The sequence below is a fragment of the Peromyscus californicus genome, unplaced genomic scaffold (assembly GCF_007827085.1).
Source record: "Peromyscus californicus insignis strain IS unplaced genomic scaffold, ASM782708v3 Scaffold_12__1_contigs__length_115047231, whole genome shotgun sequence".
Classification (NCBI taxonomy): Eukaryota; Metazoa; Chordata; class Mammalia; order Rodentia; family Cricetidae; genus Peromyscus; species Peromyscus californicus.
This window is the reverse complement of record NW_026294413.1, coordinates 25,524,185-25,530,012: the sequence shown is the minus strand read 5'-3', so window position 1 is coordinate 25,530,012 and position 5,828 is coordinate 25,524,185. Positions and strand designations below refer to the sequence as shown.

The 5,828-nt window shown below is 42.8% G+C and overlaps 1 non-coding gene across 1 annotated transcript; it reads right to left on the bottom strand.

Annotated features, from left to right (window-relative positions):
• Nucleotides 1-5,188: 5,188 nt before the first annotated feature.
• LOC128108116 (U1 spliceosomal RNA) lies at nucleotides 5,189-5,349 on the bottom strand. The gene has a single exon (XR_008217327.1). It is a non-coding gene; the product is annotated as a U1 spliceosomal RNA (small nuclear RNA).
• Nucleotides 5,350-5,828: the final 479 nt, after the last annotated feature.

Sequence of the window (5,828 nt, the reverse complement as noted above, 5' to 3'; positions counted from 1 at the left end):
TCAACTAGGCTTCAACCTGAGGCAAAAAGCTACTGCCACTAAGGAATGCTGTGAGTGGGAGACATAGCGTTCCCCGGGGAGGAGCACACGGATTGGTTAGCCACTACCAAATGGTCACATATACATTATGCAGACGGACCAGGTTGTATTTATGCGCATTTGTAACAACAATTAAAGACGAGGAGGCCATGAATTTGAAAGCGAGCAAGGTGGGACATACATGGGAGGGTTGGGAAGGAGGGAAGGGAAGGGAGAAATGATGTCACTATATTATAACCTTTTAAAAGAAAAATAGTATTCAAAAAATTACCAGGTGTGGTGGTCCTTTCTTTTAATCCAAGCACGAAGCAAGCTGATCTCTGTGAGTTTGAAAGCAGTCTACTGCTGTATATAGCAAGTTTCAGGACAACACACACACACACACACACACACACACACACACACACACACACACACACACACGTGCGCACCCACAGAGAGAAAGAGAGACCGACAGACAGAGTTAGTGAGTCATGACTGGTTATTTGAGGAACCTTCCCTCTTGAGTTTCTGTGAAAAGGACTTCCTATCTTAGAAGGTGTATCAGCGGTAGGGCTGATGGAAGCCTGATTCCAAGTGCTGCGCTTTCTCCTGCACATCTGCTTTGCACTGTTTTCAGGTGGACATCTAGGTGGGGGCTCCAGCTTCATCTTCATTCTCACGTAGAAAGTGGCAAAGCATGCCCACTCTGTAGGAGAAACCATCATCCCTCGTGGCAGCCATTTCCACTACCTGTGTCTGTAGCTGGAGTTTTCCTGCCTGGCCCACAGTCAGGATGAATCTCTCTCACCTGCCAGTCCCACAGCCACTCAGACCCAACCAAGTAAACACAGAGACTTATACTGGTTACAAACTGTATGGCCGTGTCAGGTTTCTTGCTAACTGTTCTTACAGCTTAAATTAATCCATTTCCATTAATCTATACCTTGCCACGTGGCTCGTGGCTTACCGGCATCTTCACATGCTGTTTGTCATCGTGGCGGCTGGCAGTGTCTCTCTGACTCAGCCTTCCACTTCCCAGCTTTATTCTCCTCCTTGTCCCGCCTACACTTCCTGCCTAGCCAATGGCCAATCAGTGTTTTATTTATTGACTAATCAGCAACACATTTGCCATATAGAACATCTCACAGTACTCCCCCCCCTTTTTTTTTCAAAAAGGAAGGTTTTAACCTTAACAAAGTAAAATTACATATAATTTGGGAATTGGGGCGTAGCTTCTCTTACTACTTCCTGCTGGAGGGGGGTGCTGTATCTTATGGGGATACAAAGAAAATTTTAGAATTATGGAATAGTCCATGAGGGTGTATTGTCTGAGCCAGTTGCCTTCAAATCGTTCTGGATGTTGGATCATCTGGGCCATGGTGTCATCGGAGACCTTTCAGGGGGTCTTGGCTGGTCAAACCTGATGTATCTTAATCTGGAACAAATCCATAGCCTTTGGCTTTCTGTGGGAAAAAAAGCAGAGACTCTTTTCCAAAGCAACATATCCTTATATCCAAATTTTGAAGTCAAGTTACCTTTAAAATATACATTTTGGCATAACTCAACAGCTTTTACAATCAAATGTTTTTCTGCAGTTAAAAATCCCAAAGACAACACAATCCAGATTCTCTATGTAATACTCATCTTTATGTGGCTTTTTTTTATATTAATTTTACTGTCTCTTTAAAGACTTTATTTTTTAAAACTATGTATTTGTTTCTATAACTGTATATATCACCTTTTTTGTCTCTTTCAAGCCTACATATATTTTACACACATTTTAAACTATTACATCTGAATCTGTCTTATTGTGAATCTATTGCTTTAAACTGCAGCAGCTGTGGCTGCTGGCTCCACCCACCTCAGCTTACCAACATGGTGGTGGTAGTTTACCACCAGCTCTGGGAACTATCGTGGGTCTATGCTTTTATCCAAGCAGCGTGTAGTCCAGAAATCTCTTTTTTTGTTTTGTACCAGCAAAGGCTAAATCCACCATGCAGCTTAATGTGCCACTTGCAGAGGCCTCATTCCCGCCAAACTGCAGGTCGAGCGTGCACACCAGAAACCCACAAGGAGCTCAAACCAACAGCTGCCCCTCATTTGAGAGAGACAATTAGGAACTGTTTTTAGCTCTGTTTTAGAATCTTTTTTCTCAGTTTTTAGGTGGAAACTCTTGCCCCACGTTGGGTACCATTTGTAGCTCGAATTTTCCTGCCTGGCCCACAGTCAGGATAAATCTCTCTCACCTGCCAGCCCCACAGTCGTTCAGACCCAACCAAGTAAACACAGAGACTTATACTGGTTACAAACTGTATGGCCGTGGCAGGCTTCTTACTAACTGTTCTTACAACTGTTCTTACAACTGGAAAGAAGGGGTAGGACAGAAAAGACTCCTCACCGACTGTAGAGTCGATGTGAAATGTCAGTGACTAGATCAATCTGACTCCATGATTGCTCCAATGTCAAGGGCAAAAAGTACTGTACAAAGACTTGGAGAATGGAGCTGGGTGGTGGTGTCGAATACCTTTAATCCCAGCACTCAGGAGGCAGAAGCAAGCGGATCTCTTTGAGTTCGAGACCAGCCTGGTCTACAGAGTCTCCAGGACAGGCACCAAAACTACACAGAGAAACCTTGTCTTGAAAAAAAAAAAAGACTTGGAAAATGGGACGGGAAAGTTGGCTCAGCGGTTAAGAGTACATGTTGCTCTTGAAGAGGACCTGGGTTCAATCCCCAGTACCTACATGGTCACAGTCATCTGTAACTCTGAATCTAGATCCAACACCCTCTTCTGACTTCCTTAGGCTCCAGGCACACATGTGTTGCACATAGACACACAGGCAAGACACTCATACATAAGCAAAACACTCATACACATAAAAATAAATAAATCTTTAAAAAAAAAAAAGGCTTGAAGAATACTATCTGACCAACTGTGCCATTTCCTGGGATTGAGAATACATGATGATGTGCTGGTCTTTTGATTATGTTGGCCAATTGAGTTTGGGCTGTAAGGAGTCTGAGATGCACGTGGGATTATGAGGTGATGTCCAACATGACTAGATGAAAGAGGACAGCTCAGAACTCCATGAACTTGATTTGCAGAATCGAGAGTCATCAGCACATGCAGGTTTGAGTGAAAGGATTGTTCCAAGCTAACATGAAGTCAGGGGAGAAGAAAGCAAGATGGCCTTCCAGAGGCTTAGGACCCTGAAGTACTGAGGAAAAGAAGGGGGCCAAGAAAAACTGCCAGAGATCACTAAAATTAAAAAATAGGCATTGCATTTGTTTTGTCTGCGTATGAGGGGGAGAGTCATTGTGGGTGGGTAGGTGTGTGGGTGTGGGGTGAATATCACGTGTGCAAGTGGAGAGATTTTTCAAGACAAGGTTTCTCTGTGTAGTTTTGGTGCCTGTCCTGGAGACTCTGTAGACCAGGCTGGTCTCGAACTCAAAGAGATCCGCTTGCTTCTGCCTCCTGAGTGCTGGGATTAAAGGTATTCGACACCACCACCCAGCTCCATTCTCCAAGTCTTTGTACAGTACTTTTTGCCCTTGACATTGGAGCAATCATGGAGTCAGATTGATCTAGTCACTGACATTTCACATCGACTCTACAGTCGGTGAGGAGTCTTTTCTGTCCTACCCCTTCTTTCCAGTTCTTATCTGTTTCTGTGTGATGCACATCACACTTTGGCCAATCCCTCCCTTCATAACTGTAGGAATCTCATCTATTTTTGTTAAAACTCCTCATTTTCAGTGGAGGACCTTAAACCCAAAGTTCAGGAAATGTTAGATGGTTATTGAGTAGCCTTTGAAGTCTGAACACCAACTAAGGCAGAATTATTACTTTTTTTTTTTAAAGAATTTATTTTTATTTTATGTGCATTAGTGTATGTATGTCTGTGTGAGGGTGTTGGGTGCTTTGGAACTGGAGTTACAGACAGTTGTGAGCTGCCATGTGGGTGCTGGGAATTGAACCCGGGTCCTCTGGGAGAGCATGCAGTGCTCTTAACCGCTGAGCCATCTCTCCAGCCCCAGAATTATTTTCCAATAGTCTTCCCAGCTCTGAGGTGTAATGCTCTTCCTTGACAGACTTGGTTTGCAGTTGAAGTGGGTGGGGCATGTGGGAAAATGCCAGAAATCGTGCCCTGTGGCTGTGAGTGCCAGGTGAGGGCCAGTGTAAACAATTGAAAGCAGGTCAGAGATCCTTATAGGACTGGATGAATCTAGGACGCTAAGGCATGAAGCCAATTAATTGGGTTAGTGTTTGTGTTTGTGAAGAGCATGTCTGGAAAAAGATCTTAGGGTTAATCTCAGGCCCATGAAACATGTTACAGGGTTCACCCAGAAAGGGTGACATGATATATTAGCATCCCAAGAAGTTTGAAGAAAAAAATTAAAGTCCTGGTTATTAAAATGAATGGTCCCTAATGTAGTGGGAGCATGTGGTTTATTGGGGAGGAGACAGGCGACAGAAGTTTACTTTTTTGTCGTTGTTTTGTTTTGCTTTTTGAGACAGGGTTTCTTTGTGTAGCTTTGGAGCCTGTCCTGGATCTCACTCTGTAGACCAGGCTGGCCTCGAACTCACAGAGATCCGCCTGCCTCTGCCTCCCAGGTACCGGGATTAAAAGTATTCACCACCACCACCCAGCCAGAAATTTACGTTTTAGTGTAAGTAGCAATAGAGCAAACTAACAGCTCCTAGTAGTGGGAAGTTGATTTTTTTTCCTGGTTTATTTTTATTGACAACACCCCAAATTTGACTTGTATTTCCACAGATATCCTCAAAGACAAGCCACTCTCTTAGATAAATTGGGAAAAGTTGGTTTCTTTCTTTGCTCTGAATGGTTCTACTAATGATTTTCCCTCCAAGGCTCATAAGGACTGTTACTCTAAACATTTTTTGGTAACTCTGTGTCAAAGCTGTCAATAGGAAATTGGTTTCCTTTCTTTTATATGTTTTCGGCTACATTTACTTATTAGTATTTTATATGTGAGTGTGTATGTGTGGAGGTGTGCACACCATGGAGAACATGTGGGACTCAGAGGACAAGCTTGTGGGAGTTACTCTTCTTTTGGGTTGGGGAGCAGTCAGGTTTGACAGCAAGGACCTTTACCTGCTGAGCCATCTCTGGACCCTGTCTTCTTTGAGAGTGACTTTTTTACCCCCCTGAGAGTGTGAACACAGTCTCCCGCTACTACTAATTATGCCATCGAGTTTTCTGAATCCGGGGAAATTGCAGGGATCAGCACATCCAGAGTGCGATGAATAAGCTCCGCCCTGGGAAAACACCTTCGTGTTCATAGCATCTCCCTGGCCTGGTAAGTATGAGAGTGACCTTTATACAGAGAAAGATTATACAGAGTTTAGTTCAAATATATGAAAATTGATTTCAACATATTAAAATTAAATTCATAATCTATATACTTAAGTTATAAGGTATCAATTCCTGGTTTAGGTTAAAACTTTTAATTTTTGGTCTTTTTTGTTCCATACATTTATATTTATCATTTATCAGATATATATGCATATATATATATGATATAGATGCATATTTGCTTTTGGTGCTGGGCATTGAACTCACGGCCTGGCACATATCTAACAAGTACCTCTTCCACCAAGTTGCATCCCTGGTACTCTTAATTTACCATGTAGGCCTTTGGCTTGCAATCTTTCTGCTTCAGTCTTCCAAGTAGTTGGGATTGCAGGCCTGTGCCACCACACCTGGATGATGCAAAAACAAATCTTAAGAACATTACACAAAACATTTCTATTCGTTTTTGTGAATATATATCAATAACATTCAAC